The sequence below is a fragment of the Nicotiana tomentosiformis genome, chromosome 8 (assembly GCF_000390325.3).
Source record: "Nicotiana tomentosiformis chromosome 8, ASM39032v3, whole genome shotgun sequence".
Taxonomy (NCBI): domain Eukaryota; kingdom Viridiplantae; phylum Streptophyta; class Magnoliopsida; order Solanales; family Solanaceae; genus Nicotiana; species Nicotiana tomentosiformis.
In genome coordinates this window covers 11,002,931-11,018,986 of record NC_090819.1, presented here as the reverse complement: position 1 = coordinate 11,018,986, position 16,056 = coordinate 11,002,931, and the positions used below count along the sequence as shown (strand labels likewise).

The 16,056-nt window shown below is 35.5% G+C and overlaps 1 long non-coding RNA gene across 7 annotated transcripts; it reads right to left on the bottom strand.

The window, feature by feature from the left end:
* Positions 1–740: 740 nt before the first annotated feature.
* LOC104086462 (uncharacterized) lies at positions 741–15,390 on the bottom strand. Of its 7 annotated transcripts, none has more exons than XR_011410194.1 (6): positions 15,216–15,390; positions 14,638–14,933; positions 14,016–14,079; positions 12,518–12,574; positions 3,461–3,967; positions 741–1,256 (listed from the first exon to the last, which is right to left on the bottom strand). It is a non-coding gene; the product is annotated as an uncharacterized lncRNA (long non-coding RNA). The 7 variants fall into 7 exon arrangements; XR_011410197.1 differs by lacking the exon at positions 15,216–15,390 and adding an exon at positions 11,180–11,384 and having other exon boundaries at positions 14,638–14,974; XR_011410196.1 differs by lacking the exon at positions 14,638–14,933 and having other exon boundaries at positions 15,216–15,385.
* Positions 15,391–16,056: the final 666 nt, after the last annotated feature.

Below are 16,056 nucleotides of genomic sequence, written 5' to 3'. Positions count from 1 at the left end.
ACACTATAAATAAGTGTCTCGCTCTCATTGTAATACACACCAACAAAGAGAGAAAGAAAAAGCGAGGTTTCACAGACAAGGTATAAGAAAATAGTCTGTGAGGAAAATAGAGAGTGAGCGATATTGCAGTAAGGTGAGAATATCAAAAGAGGGTTATTTCTTTTGAGTGTTGTAGTGGTCTTTGGAGTATTTTACTCGGACCTACAAAGTGTAAAATTCCTTGCTATAGTGATATCAGTTGCTGCTCTCAGGGCCGTGGTTTTGCCCTTATTCAAACGGGTTTTCCACGTAAAAATCTTGGTGTCGTTGTCACTCTTTTATTCTTGTTAATTACCGTATCTCGGTGCTACGTTATTGTTCCGCTTTTATTACTGTGAATATTATTTATGTAGGGGGTTTATTCCCAACAAAAATAACATACTTCACAATGTGAATTCTCAACAAGCAACTTTGCATTCTTATTGCTCGAGCCTATGCCTAACCGGTGGCGGAGCCACCTCACTTTAAAGGCGTGTCAATTACATATTTAACTAGGCCAAAATTATATTTTTATTCATATATACTACATCTTAATTCCTCAATTATTTTATTCGTATGCTTTATCTTTCTATATTTTGGCACTCCTCAATAAAAATTTTAGCTCCGCCACTGTGCCTAACTAAGCCACCATAGCAATTTATAATAATATTACTACAGATCTCAAGAAACAAAGGAATTGAAGCAAAATAACTCAAAGAAAAGATCATGCAACAGAAGGGTATGTATAAAATTCGTGAAAAAGCTTACACTTGATGAAAATTCTCAATAGAATAAGACTACAAAACTTTCAAGGTAAACTGTAGTATATCTTTTCATATAGACAACCGCAGATGTAACTTTGAAGTCGAACTGCAAAAGCAACCACGAATTTGTACAGTTATGTATAAACTTTCAAGATATCTGTAACCAGAAACTACTGGGAAAATTATTCAAACGCTAGACACAGACAACAGTAATCTACACAACGTTAAACGATCATCTTCGTCATCATCATTGCACCATATTAACTGCCGCCACCAGATCCATATTTCTTTCCGAAAACAACAAGCTGCAGTTTATCATACCCTGCTAGTACACCAGCACCGGCAACAGCACGTAGAATATTAGCCCCAGCACCTTTAAAAAGTGACTTGGCACCTTCTATTTTCATTATCTGAGAAAATGCATCTAGTGAGCCCTTGTACTTGACTGCTTCTCCTGAAGTCATCATCATTCTTCTACGCAAGGTTTCCAAGAAATTTATTAAATAAAGCTTCAAAAATCCTTATGCGGATTGAAACAATCAGGGCGCATGTGGTATAATCGCCTGAGTGAGTACATGTTGAAAGAAGGGTACAAGAATGATTCAATTTGTCTTTGTGTCTTTATAAAAAGATCTGGATCTAAATTTGTTATAATCACCGTGTATGTTGATGATTTAAATATCATTGGAACTCCTAGGGAGCTTCCTAAAGTAGTAGACTATTTAAAGAAAGAATTTGAAATGAAAGATCTTAGAAAGACAAAATTTTGTCTTGGTCTACAAATTGAGTATATGAAAGATGGAATTTTTGTCCATCAATCAGCATACACTAAAATAATTTTAAAGCAATTATATATGGATAAAGCATATCCATTCCGACCTCATAAAAATAATGAAGAGCTTCTTGGTCCCGACGTACCATATCTTAGTGCAATTGGTGCACTAATGTATCTTTCTAACATGACAAGGTCTGACATAACTTTTTCAGTTAATGTCTTAACTAGATATAGCTCTGCTCCTACAAGGAGACATTGGAATGGAATCAAACACATATTGCGGTATCTAAAAGGGACTACCGATATGGTATTATTTTATGGCAATGATTACAGTCCTGATCTTGTTGGTTATGCCGGTGCTGGGTATTTATATGACCCACAAAAGGTTCGATCTCAAACAGGCTATGTGTTTACATATGGAGGCACTGCCATATCTTGGCGATCGACTAAGCAATCAATCGTGGCTACTTCATCTAATCATGCTGAGATAATTGTTATTCATGAAGCAAGTTGAGAATGTGTATGGTTGAGGTCTATAATACACCTTATTCGAGACAAATGTGGTTTGAAGTGTGACAAACTACCCACAATTTTGTATGAAGACAATGCAGCATGCATAGCCCAGTTGAAGGGAGGATTCATAAAAGGGGATAGGACAAAGCACATTTCACCAAAGTTATTTTTCACACATGATCTTCAAAAGAATGGTGATATCAATGTGCAACAGATCCGTTCAAGTGATAATATGGCTGATTTGTTTACCAAATCTCTACCGACATCAACCTTCAAGAAACTAGTGTACAAGATTGAGATGCGAAAGCTCAAGGATGTGAATTGATGCTCTCATCAGGGGGAGTTAATACGCGTTGTACTCTTTTTCCCTTACAAGGTTTTGTCCCACTGGGTTTTCCTTGCAAGGTTTTTAACGAGGCAACCAAAAGGCGTATTTCTAAACATGTGTTCTCTTTTTCCTTCACTAGGATTTTTTTTCCATAGGGTTTTTTTTCTAATAAGGTTTTAACGAGGCACATTATCTATGGACATCCAAGGGGGAGTGTTATAAGAAAAATCAAATTATGGTGGATGTCTACTCTTCCTCCATGATCTTCTCAAATGCTTAATGACATATTCAATGACATATTTCTATGCTTAATGACATATTCAATGACATATTTTTCTTCACATTTCATGCCTATATAAAGGCCTTGAAATAGATAGGAAAATACACACAATTAAAGAAGAAAATCTCTTCCTTCTCTCTATCTCCATTTCTTGTTCATGTTTTACTAAGTTGCTTTTATTTATATATATATATATATATATATATATATATATATAAGAACTACTAGAATCTCAACAAATGTCAAATCTGAACCCATAATTTTAACAATACAATGAGTTTAGCGCAAGGTAGAACGCATTAAGAGCCCGTTTGGACATAAGAAAATTTTTACTTTTTTTCGAATTTTTTTTACTTTTTTCCGAAATCAGTGTTTGGCCATAAATTTTCAAATTTTCACTTGAAGATGAATTTTGGAATTTTTGAAAAATTTGAAAAACTCCAAAAAGCTGTTTTTCAAATTTTTCACTCAGATCACTCACAAAACTTCAAAAACAACCCAAAATTATATTCATGTCCAAACACAACTCTAGTTTTCAAATACCATTTTCACTTGAAATTTTTTTTCACTTTTTCCCGGAATTTTACAATTCTTATGTCCAAGCGCACACTAAATTTAAATCCTGGATCTGCCTCCGCTCTCGTAGGTAAAGTACCCTCAAATTTGTCTAAGAAGAAACCAAAAAGCATTAAGCATGACTAAAAAGTAAAGTAACACTCTAATTTAACAATAGTAAACAAATTTAATTTTGGATCAATCAACAGAATGTAAGGTTAGTAAACCTGAGTGGGGAAATATCTGATGACATTTGCAGTATTGCCTCTCCAAAGAGAAAGGACACCTTCATCCTTAATAGTTCTCGAAAAGCAATCAGTAATCCCTTTATACGGTTCAGAAAGTCTACCAGATTTGATCATCTCATCTTGATTCTGAATCAAAAGCTTAACTCTCTCAATTGGTGCAGCAGCTGTCTTAGACACAGCAGCAGAAACTCCTCCCATTAGAAAATCGACAATAAAACTAGTGGTCTTCTTCTCTAACGGAACTTCAGATGTAGCCCGTATAAGAATAGGAGCAGGCAAAGGCTCGAATTTCAGGATAGGCGAATCGCCATAAAAGGACCGTGTATAATTTCATTGACATATCCAACATTCATATTGTGTGAACCAGTATGCTTAGAATGTGTGTAGTGAGATATTCTAGAGAACAGGCACGAGCGCTCATGTATTTTCTGATATATAGATGGATGTTGTAATCCATCCCCCATGTTTTTAGATCAATGCAGTAACCTGTAAGAAGAGAACATATATTATGGCATCTCCCTAGAGCAGAAACAAGTAGAGAAAGAACTTCCATCGAACCACACAGATATAAAATACAAACTAAAACAATGCTACAGGAAATAACCTCTCTAACTCCACAAGGTGGGGGTAAGGTCTGCGTACACACTACCCTCTTCAGACCCTACTTGTGGGATTACACTAAGTTTGTTGTTGTTGTTGTACACCAAAACAATGCTAGTTCCAGTTCAAGTAGTAAGAATGAAAGTTGCTATGAAGCGCTTACCACTATGTGACGGAGTGCTCGAGAAAAGCTGCTATGGATATTACGCAATTACTAAAAAGAAGGTCAATTCCAGTATTTAGTAAAGATTTTACTATCAATAGATACGAATGAATGTTCAATGGTGAATAGATCAATCGGCTTTTTTCAGTAAAAGTTTACCAGCACCAATGTTTACACCAACCTGATGCATGCAAGATATGTGTTTTTCATACGTGCATTTATTATGTAACCATTTTTAAATAATGTGTATTCTCACTTTAATTTTTAACTGCTAAGATTAAATTATTTGATTTGATATACCATTATGTTTATCTCTAAACATTTTATAGAGTAGTTCATAAAAGAGAACAATAGAAATTCAATGACTTTTGGTTTAACAATCATAAAATCAGGACCAGACATACAAAATGAACTGAAGTTGATATCTATTCATATGACACTGTAATATGGCCAAATTTTCATGACATTTGCCATGACATAATATCCATTATTAGGCCAATGATTTCTTGCTATAAATAGATGAGTTTCTCCTCATTTGAAAACACACCAATTCAAGAGCTTTTCACTCTTGTCTTTCTTCCTCCTCCTTTATTTCATTATAGAGTATTTTGTAAGAGAGTGAGTGTTGGGAAACACTTGTGAACCCTTTCTTTGGAGTGATCTTGTGAGGTTATTCTCTTGGGGTATTTGGGATTAATTAGAGTATTTACTCTAATTTTGTACTCTTGTTGGTATAGTGAAATTGCTCCTCTCCGCTTGTGGACGTAGGTCACCTTGACCGAACCACGTTAAATTTGTGTCTTCTTTATATTATTTAATTGCCGTTATTATCAACTTTCATTGTCTTTGTTATTGTCATTATACCGTTGTTTGGCTAAATTCCGCACTACCCGGGTTCCCAAATCTAACAAATTGGTATCAGAGCCAGATCTAACCGAGTTAGTTTAAATAGCCAAAATGACTCTAATAAAGTCTTATGTTGAGAAATTTGACCGAAGTGCAAACTTCGGAATGTGGCAATTAAAGATGGAAGCTATCCTAATTCAGGATGGCTTAGATTTGGCACTGCAAGGAAAGGAGAAGATGCCGGATAAAATAACGGACGAGGAGTTTGCCGTCATAGACAAAAAGGCAAAAGCAGGTATTATTTTAAATCTTTCAAATGAGGTTTTGCGTGAAGTTGCAGCAAAAAGCTCAGCCAAAGGCATATGGGAAAAGTTTAAAACCTTATATATGAAAAGAACAGTAGAAAACAGGCTTTACCTAAAGCAAAAACTCTACACTTTTCGTATGGCTGAAGGTACCTCTATACTTACTCATCTTGATACTTTTGATTCTTTTCTTATGGATTTAAGTAACATAGATGCTGAAATCAAAGATGAGGATCAAGCTGTGTTATTGCTTGTTTCCTTACCCCAGTCGTTTAAACATATAAGAGATACTATGCTCTATGGAAAGGATAATATCTCTTATAAAGATATCAAATCTATTTTGAAATCAAAAGAACAAATAGATAGAGATATTACTGGGGAAACTAGTGGGAACCAAGGGGAAGACTTATTCATAAGAGGTAGATCCAATAAGAAAGATTCAAGTAGTGAGAAATCTAAATCAAGGTCAAAATCCAGATACAGAAATGTCATGTGCAAATATTGTCATAAGAAAGGTCACATTATTTCTGAATGCTTTAAATTGAAAAACAAAGAAAAGCATACAGAAAAGAAAATTGAGCACAAAAATACTGACACTGCAGAAGCAAGTGTAGCTGCTGATGAGACTGAGGGAACTATTTTTTTAACAACTAATAATAGTTTCAAATCTAACAATGAGTGGATTTTAGATTCGGGTTGTTCTTATCATATGTGTCCCAGTCGGGATTTATTTACCACATATGAATATATTGGAGGTGGAGTTGTCTTGATGGACAACAATGCTGCGTGCAAAGTTATTGGAAAAGGTACAGTCCGAATCAAAATGCACGATGGTGTGGTAAGAACTCTCACTGATGTTAGACATGTTCCTGACTTGAAGAAAAATCTCATCTCTTTGGGCACTCTAGAATCTCTTGGGTGCAAGTACACAGGTGAAGGTGGAGTTCTGAAAATTTCTCATGGTGCTCTTGTGATCATGAAAGCACGCAGATGTGGTACGTTGTATACTCTTTTGGGATCTATTGTTACAGGTGCTGCTGCAGTTTCAATATCAGATAAATCAGATTCTGACATCACCAAATTGTGGCATATGCGGTTAGGGCATATGAGTGAAAAAGGTCTTTCCATCCTCAGCAAAAGAGGTCTCTTATGTGGCCAAAGTACCGAAAATATGGAGTTCTGTGAACATTGTGTGTTCGGGAAACAGAAAAGAGTCGGCTTCAAATCTCCAGCGATTCATAGAACAAAAGGTACTTTGGATTACATTCATTCAGATCTTTGGGGTCCTTCACGTACCCCATCAAAAGGTGGTGCCAGGTATATGTTAACTTTCATTGATGATTATTCAAGGAAAATTTGGGTTTATTTCCTGAAAAATAAAAGTGATGTTTTCTTAAATTTCAAACAATGGAAAATTTTGATTGAGAAGCAAACAGGAAAACAGGCTAAGCGGCTTAGAACAGATAATGGCTTGGAATTTTGTAATGATGAATTCAACGAATTTTGCAAGAATGAAGGAATTGCTCGACATTGTACTGTGAGAATAACACCTCAACAAAATGGTGTGGCAGAAAGGATGAATAGAACTCTTTTGGAAAGGGCTTGTTGCATGATTTCAAATGCTGGGTTGACAAACGCCTTTTGGGCAGAAGCTATCTCTACAGCTTGTTATATTGTCAACCGAGCTCCTTCTGCACCTTTTAACTTTAAGACTCCAGAGGAAGTGTGGTCAGGTACTCCTGCTAATTATTCTGATTTAAAGATATCTGGTTGCCCTGTATACATGCATGTAAATGATGAAAAATTAGATCCAAGGGCTAAAAAGTACATTTTCCTTGGGTATGCATCTGGGGTGAAAGGATACCGACTATGGTATCCTGATCCCATGGCACCAAAATTTATAATTAGCAGAGATGTAACCTTTGATGAATCCTCTATGTTACATTCTAGAAAAGAGTCTTCTAGTTCTTGTGATACAAATAAAGGAAAGTGTACACAGAACCAGGTGGAGATTGAGGTTGGCATTCCTTCTGAGCCAAGCTCATCAACTTTGGAGCAAAATACAGTTGAAACTCCTGAATTTGAGACAGAAGCTGAAATTCCTGAAGTTGAGACTCCTGAAGTTGAACCAACCAGAAGAAGATGAGTATTCTATAGCCAAACATAGACCAAGAAGAGAAGGTAAACAACCATTAAAGTTTGGAGATTATGTTGCATTTGCTTTTTCAGTTGCACAGGAAACTGAAGAAATTGGAGAACCATCAAAATATTCAGAAGCAGTTTCTGGTGCTGACTCAGCCAAGTGGCTGATTGCAATGAATGAAGAAATTGAGTCTCTCCGCAAGAATGGTACTTGGTCTCTTGTAAAGCCGCCATCAGGAAAAAGAATTGTTGGTTGCAAATGGGTCTTCAAGAAAAAGGATGGCATTCCAGGGGTTGAAGATGCGAGGTATAAGGCACGATTAGTTGCAAAGGGCTATAGTCAGGTACAAGGAGTTGATTTTAATGATATTTTCTCACATGTTGTTAAACATAGCTCTATTCGTGTCTTGCTTGCCTTCGTTGCCATGTATGATTTGGAATTAGAACAACTTGATGTTAAGACAGCTTTCTTACATGGCGAACTTGAGGAACAAATATATATGCATCAACCCGAAGGATTTGAAATTGAAGGAAAAGAAGATCATATTTGCTTGTTGAAGAAATCCTTGTACGGATTAAAGCAGTCTCCAAGACAATGGTATAAAAGGTTTGATTCCTTTATGTTGGGTCATGATTATTCGAGGAGCATGTATGATAGTTGTGTTTACTTCCGGAAGTTAAATGATGGTTCATTTGTGTACCTATTATTATATGTTGATGACATGCTCATTGCTGCTAAGGATTTAACAGAAATTCACAATTTGAAAAGTCAGCTGAAAAGTGAATTTGAGATGAAAGATTTGGGAGCAGCTAAGAAAATCCTTGGCATGGAGATCAAAAGAGATCGAAAAGCCAACAGGCTATTTCTGACCCAGAAGAAGTACTTGGAGAAAGTCTTGGAGAGGTTTGACATGAAAGATGCTAAACTAGTTAGTACCCCTCTTGCTGCTCATTTTAAGTTATCAGCTGCTCAGTTCCCGCAGTCAGAGGAAGAAGAGAGGTACATGGCACAAGTTCCTTATTCCAGTGCAGTCAGCAGTATTATGTATGCAATGGTTTGTACACGTCCAGATATTTCACAAGCAGTGAGCGTGGTAAGCCGGTATATGGCTTGCCTTGGTAAAGCACATTGGCATGCTGTGAAATTGATTCTCAGATACTTGCGAGGTACTTCAAACACATGTTTGGAGTTTGGGAGAAATACTAACACTTTTGTTGGTTTTGTAGACTCAGATTATGCAGGTGATCTTGACAAAAGAAGATCACTAACAGGCTATGTATTTTGCATCGGTGGTTGCGCTATTAGTTGGAAAGCTACATTACAACATGTAGTAGCTTTATCTACTACCGAAGCAGAATAGATGGCAGTGACCGGGGCGATCAAAGAAGCTTTATGGTTGAAGGGTCTATTTGCGGAACTCAGTTTACACCAAGGTGGTATTACCATTTTCTGTGATAGTCAAAGTGTCATTCACTTGACTAAAGATCAAATGTATCATGAGAGGACGAAGCACATTGATATAAAGTATCATTTCATCCGAGAAACCATTGCTGAAAGAAAAGTCTCTATTCAGAAGATCAACACTAGAGACAATCCTGCTAACATGTTCACAAAACTTCTTCCAGTATCCAATTCAAGCTTTGCCTGAACTTGATTGGCATTTATGAAGAATGATTTTGCCCATTGGGGTTTTTGCGGAGAAGGTGGAGCAAATTTACTATATATAAGCCGAAATTAGGCCAAGGTGGAGATTTGTAATATGGCCAAATTTTCATGACATTTTCCATGACATAATATCCATTATTAGGCCAACGATTTCTTGCTATAAATAGAGGAGTTTCTCATTTGAAAACACACCAATTCAAGAGCTTTTTACTCTTGTCTTTCTTCCTCCTCCTTTATTTAATTATAGAGTATTTTGTAAGAGAGTGAGTGTTGGGAAACACTTGTGTGAACCCTTTCTTTGGAGTGATCTTGTGAGGTTATTGTGAGGTTATTCTCTTGGGGTATTTGGGATTAATTAGAGTATTTACTCTAATTTTGTACTCTTGTTGGTATAGTGAAATTGCTCCTCTCCGCTTGTGGACGTAGGTCACCTTGACCGAATCACGTTAAATTTGTGTCTTCTTTATATTTTTTAATTGCCGTTATTATCAACTTCCATTGTCTTTGTTATTGTCATTATACCGTTGTTTGGCTAAATTCCGCACTACCCGGGTTCCCAAATCTAACAGACACCATCCTGAACCATATACACTTCGCGATACAATGATCAAATGAACAAAAGGATCACTCACAAAAACCAAGCAAACATAGTTTATACTCTCTGTTTCAACTTATATAAACTTATTACTATTTGCAAAGTCAATGTTTTCTTTGACCATAATTTTTAGCAAATAATTATTTAATATTTTAAATTTTTAACTGTTGCGACTTATAGTACTTTTCATGTAATTTCTAAAGTGCAAATTTATTTCAAATATTTTTAAAATTCCAAGTCAAAATTCAGATAAAAAATTGGTAAGTTTGACCCTAGTTCTCCGGAAAAATTCAGAGGGAGTATATATATACAAATATTACACACAGCATGGGTGTTAGTGTGTGTGGAGAAAGAGAAAGGAGCATACCTAAGAAAGTTGGCAAGAGAATCGGAGTGGAGTGAGAAACCTCGTTCCTGTTCTGAGGAGAGTAGAAAAGAGCATTTGAGAAGAGAGTAGCGATATGGAAAACAGAAACAAATGAAGAGTTTTTGAGAAGGTGCTCGATCGGTGGAAGAGTTTTCTTTATTGACCGATCTGACCCTAACTTTTCCGCGAAAACTTGTCTAACTACCATTGGCGCGTTAAATCGAGCGGTTAGACTTGAATTCAAATGTGTTTGACCAAAAAGCTTAAACATTTGATTAAACTAATTAATTTTATGTAACGAGGGGTTAAACTTAGCTAGTGATAATAATCTCAGATCTATAATCGGTTAACGAGATTAAATGCGGTGTACATTCAATGTTTCAGGATGATTAATGATAGGAGAATGTTGAGCAATAAATCACAATAAATAACATTAAAGTAAATAAGGAGAATGATTCACCCCATATTAAATGAGGTGGATGATTCTTCCTTCTGACAATGATGAGTGATAGATAAATACTAGAATATTGGAACTATTCTCGAATCTGATGAAAAAGTGTGGAATAATAGACAATCGAATCTCTTTAGAAAGGTAGTGTTTGTATTTTATCTAGGGAGCAAGTCTTCTTTTCAAAGAGTGTTCTTATCAGAAAATCTTGCCCTCCTTTCACCTTATCCCCCTCTCTATTTATCTGGAACATATCTCCGGTTAACCCTAAAAGTACAAGTACATTCAATGGGATATTCTCCTAAAGATCCTATTACAAAACTAGTTGTTATTATTACCCCTAATACTTGACCTCAGCCGTTATTGATTGCTCGGCTTTGAACCCTGCCGTTTACTAATCGACCTCGGCCAATTTACTTTTCGTAATATCACTTCATGTCGAACCTCCTTGAGGTAGATTTTGGCCTATACAAAATGTTCACCCCATCGGTTATACTTGTCTTGGATTAAAAAACGAAGAATATAAACTATATTTATTGGCAGTATAATTAAATTTTACATGTTACCTTTCGGGATAGCCGAGCTGACTGAGCAGAGCACTTCTCAAATGGGAGGTCTAGATCTAGGGTTTAAAATCCACTTGCATACTTCCTCTGCCGAGCCCATCGCACGGGCTTGCCTAGTGCGGTCTACCCTCTTGTATGATTTGCGGGTTATTACACGGGAGTGGAACTTATTTTGTATACCCGAGAGGTAGCGTCTGCGGATTCCCTTGTCAAAAATAAAAATAAAAATTTACATGTTATGTAGTTTGACCGACTCTCCTTATAATATAGGTTACTCACCCTTCTTCTAAGTAACTCATCATTAAGTTTACATTTGTAATTAATTAACTTTTAAATAATATTGTAATTGTACAAAAATTAACTCATCCAGCTTTTTCATTATGTTGGACCAACCATCAATCATGTTGGTACTGTTGCAGGCACTAAAGTGGCCTATAGCAGTTTGTCTACTGAGTGTCTTCTACTCTGTTATGAAGATGAATTAAGCGATGTTAATGATTCACATGAGAGAGTATAATCTGCTCAAATAAACTCAATGATATCCAACACCCACAAAAACTACGTTCAATAATTATTAACTGAGAGAGCTGTGGATAAACTTGTGAGATGCATTCATCCGTAAGATTATCTTAGAAACACAGAAATTATATATTAATGCCCTTTTGAACGCACATCCTCATTTATATATACGACTACCATATGGTAGACTATGACTGCAATAATAGCAAGGAATAGAAGTCGTTTTTTGAGGCCAATTTCACAAGGAATAAAGCTATACTGTTTCAACAAGGAATGATCTTGTGTCTAGAATATTACACATCTTACAAAAATGTAACTCATTTCTAATTCATATGTTACCAAAAAAGTATGGCTTTCTGAAATGGAGATGTGTAAGATGGCAGCAATTAGAATTATTACCAACAAAGATGATAAACTATTATGTCAAATAAACGTTAGCAACACTGAAAATAATTTAGCAATTAAATAATTAGGAGATATATCTTTACGGATCAGTTTCTAGCCTAAGCATTTGTGGGTCATGTTGACAATTTAGAACCAACCAAAAAGGTAACACAGTTGGTGTAGACATGTATAGTATCGCCCAATGTGTTAGTCAAGAAGGCAACAACAAGAAATAATTCTACTATCAATGATATAGATACCTGATATTGTACAAATGATTCTACTATTAACCACTTGCGAAAGAAATATGCGCAAGAAAAGTAAAAGGAAGGAGTGACATTTGTTTTTAAGTCATGTTAATGTTTAGATTTAAATTACAAAATGAATTAAAGCTTTCTTCTAAACATTCAGATTGATAGGAGTTCCGAAAAGTACCGTTAAATTCAAAGAGTTAGTCCATTTATTCAGCTGGTTTAACCAATAGTGCACCATCTGTAGAACTCAAAATAATCAAACGCCACAAATTAAAATAATAGTTATGTAATCATGTTAGCTATGAATTGTCAAATGGAATGCAATAAAACTATTCGTTATGTCCTATCTAATGTATAATATGGAAGAATCGACACATTCAGGTCTCAAGTTCTCATGTTCTCATGAACAAAAAGTGTGTTAATTAGCATTCATGATTCCCAACATAGGATCAAACTACAACCAAGGAAAAGTAAGCAGATAATAACAGACGACCAAAGCCTACAAGCTAAAAAAGAACACTAGAGATGAAGAAACTAAAACAGGTATGCACCTTAATTAGATAGAGCACTCACCAAAAATTAAGATCACATTAATTTCCTGAAATGATCCATGATTTTCAATAATAATATTATAGGTCATTTGCTTAGCCGGAACTGAAAAAAAATTAAAGAATACTTATAAAGAAGTTTACATATTCATTGCGGGATAAAATTAAAATTTAGTCCTTTAATAGTCAAAAGTTACTTGCTTTACACCAAAGTATACTTTCACTTAGAGTGCACTTTAGTTTGCTAATAAAAGTACACTACGTTAGCAGATCCATGGATATTCTTATTTCCGTCAAAATTACCAAAATGATTAGCAGAAACAGCAACCACATTTGACAAGAGTGGGTTGCTCTAATGGTAAGCACTCTCCACTTCCAACCAAGAGGTTGTGAGTTCGAGTCACCCCAAGAGCAAGGTGGGGAGTTCTTGGAGGGAGGAAGCCGAGGGTCTATCGGAAACAGCCTCTCTACCCCAGGGTAGGGGTAAGGTCTGCATACACACTATCCTCCCCAGACTCCACTAGTGAGATTATACTGGATTGTTGTTGTTGTTGTTGTTGTTACTGTGTTCTTGCCAAAGAAAACATACTGTGTTCTGCACTTTCAGCGGAGTCTTAACCAAAATGTGACAATATTAAAATCTATTAAGAGGTATTTGTAAGCTTAACACATAATTCAAATTGTGAAGAGCTTGTAAAGTTTTTTACTTTCAGCTACAATGAAATGCAATAACTGGAAAATATTTTCTCTCTTAGTTGTCAAATTGAGGAAGATATTTTTTCTCTCAAATAGAGTTTGAAAAATGTTGAGATCTCATAGCAGTCCAAGATTGAAAAGGTGAAAAATCTCAGATGAAGTATTTCTATAATAACAGTAGTCAAATTTACCTCTGGTTTGGCTAAAGCCTCTCTTTAAGGGTTCATATAAACATGAAAGGTACTGTACTTTTTTCCTAAAATACATGCTTTATTTCTGAGGGTTGTCACAAAGGAGCAAAATGAAAGACCAAAGCTTTATTTATATGTCAATATGCAGAGGACAAACATACATTCAACCACACATTTTGAATAGTAATTATGGCGCATAGGTTGATATTAGTTTATATGCAAGAGCTAAACATGCTATTCACACCTTTCATCTATGTCTTCCAACCAGCAAAGTCAAGAATAACGATGCCATCCTTGGAAATAGTCACCTAGAGAAAGAGAAATGTTATTCAACATGATAAAATTGAATAGCTAAAGAATCGCACCGGAGACGTGCACCACTAAATATGGGCTATTGCAGCAACAATCGTATCTACTAAAACATTAAAACTCCTACAGAGAACAAAGAAATTCAAAGAACTTCCTCTAACCCCTAACTCTAACGCACATAGAGGTTTCTAGACCATGCATCATTGTTTCCAGGCGTGCTACTTTCAGAAATAAATAGCGCTGAAATCCCAGATTTCCAGTGCCAGACAAGCAAAAAACCCTCTCTATAATCCTCGGCTTAATTTCTCTATTCCAAACGTTAAACCCACGAAACACCAAAGAAAAATTTATTTTTTGACCAATTCTTAATAATAAAATCCACTCCAAACAGTTTACCGGCAAATCACAAAAATCAATTCTTAATAATAAAATCAAACACATCTGAGAACCAAAAAGGATGAAACTTATTAAGTCAAATAGCCAAACCAACACAACAACAAAGTTGAAGAAGCAGAACAAATTACAGAGAGATGGAAATAGAATGCCATCAAAATTACCTAAAATCAGATTACCCAAAATCAAAATTACCAGATTATTCTTCACCCGCTAACCAAGAAATTAAATCCAAAGACTATAATAGAAATCGAGTAGAAAGTCTGATTCATTGAAGAATTTTTCTCAAACACATATACAACAAAGGCCCTTATTCTCAAGGAAATACACAGAAGTTGGGATGAAGGAAGCGAAAATCCAGGCAAAACATAACTGACATGATTACTGTTTCGAAGCCGCAAAAGAAAAGACCAGAAGAGACAAAGAAAAATTGAAGAGGAGTTGAGAAAGTCAAGAAAATCTGGAGAAAGAGTAGTATGGGCCTTCAGTTTGAGTTGAGACGTCACAGAGATTGGGAAATCAAAGATAACACGTGTCTAGAAAGCTAAAATAATTAAAATTTCCCGAAATACCATTATTACCCCAAGCTCCTCTCTTAGCCGTTTCTATAATAGTAGTAATATATTCTTGTAATCCTCATATATATGACTCGTCCAGACTCTTCAATAGTATCTGAAAGATAATCAAGCTGAATATGGATAAACACACCAATGGACAACCATATCTTGCTATCCTTTGAAACCTTAAACTCTTTGGACTTTGATAGCATATGCCAATGAATCCGAAATATTTTGCAACTTCTAACACACAATGCCAACTTTGATGAAGTAATAAACACGAATAAGTAGAATAAATTTAAGGTCTACAGCTTGAAAATGCAACGTAACTTAGACTGAAAATGCAACAAACTTAATATTTTTCTTCTTAAATTCTATGCTCAACATTACATAAATAGGGACGGAGGCAGAGGCGGGCCTATGCTATACCGAGAGGGGTCACCGACATCTGTAAAGTTCGACAAAAATTTCATGTATATGTCTTTAGAAAATAGTGATATATTAGTAGTGGACACCTTATATACAATGCAAATTTTGGTTGAATCCAAAAGTACCCCCGACCTTCAAATCCTAGGTTCGCCTCTGGACGGAGGGAGACCTACGCATTTGGTTTTAAAATAATGTGTTCTTACTACAAATTATTTAACACTTATGTTTACCCTAGAATCGGATAACAATTAAATTTGTACGCGATTTTAAGGATACGTGGATTGATTCAACACAAATAATCAAGAATATTAGATAAACAAGTTAAAGACAAAATAAACGATCAAACCAGTTGTAATGTTATGGCCTAGCCCGAACCTAGGTTGAACAACAATTTTTCCCTCGATTGGACCTTTGGTTCGAGCCTAATGTGAATGAAGAACAACACAATTAAATAAGAACTTTTGCAGTAGCTAGAAAGCATAAGTGAATTTGTATTGCTTTGGTTCGCGTGTTACAATATGTGTTATAAAAGAAAAACTTTCCTTTTATATAGTAGGAGAGTTTCATCTTTAATACAAGTCTAAAGAAGGTAAAAAT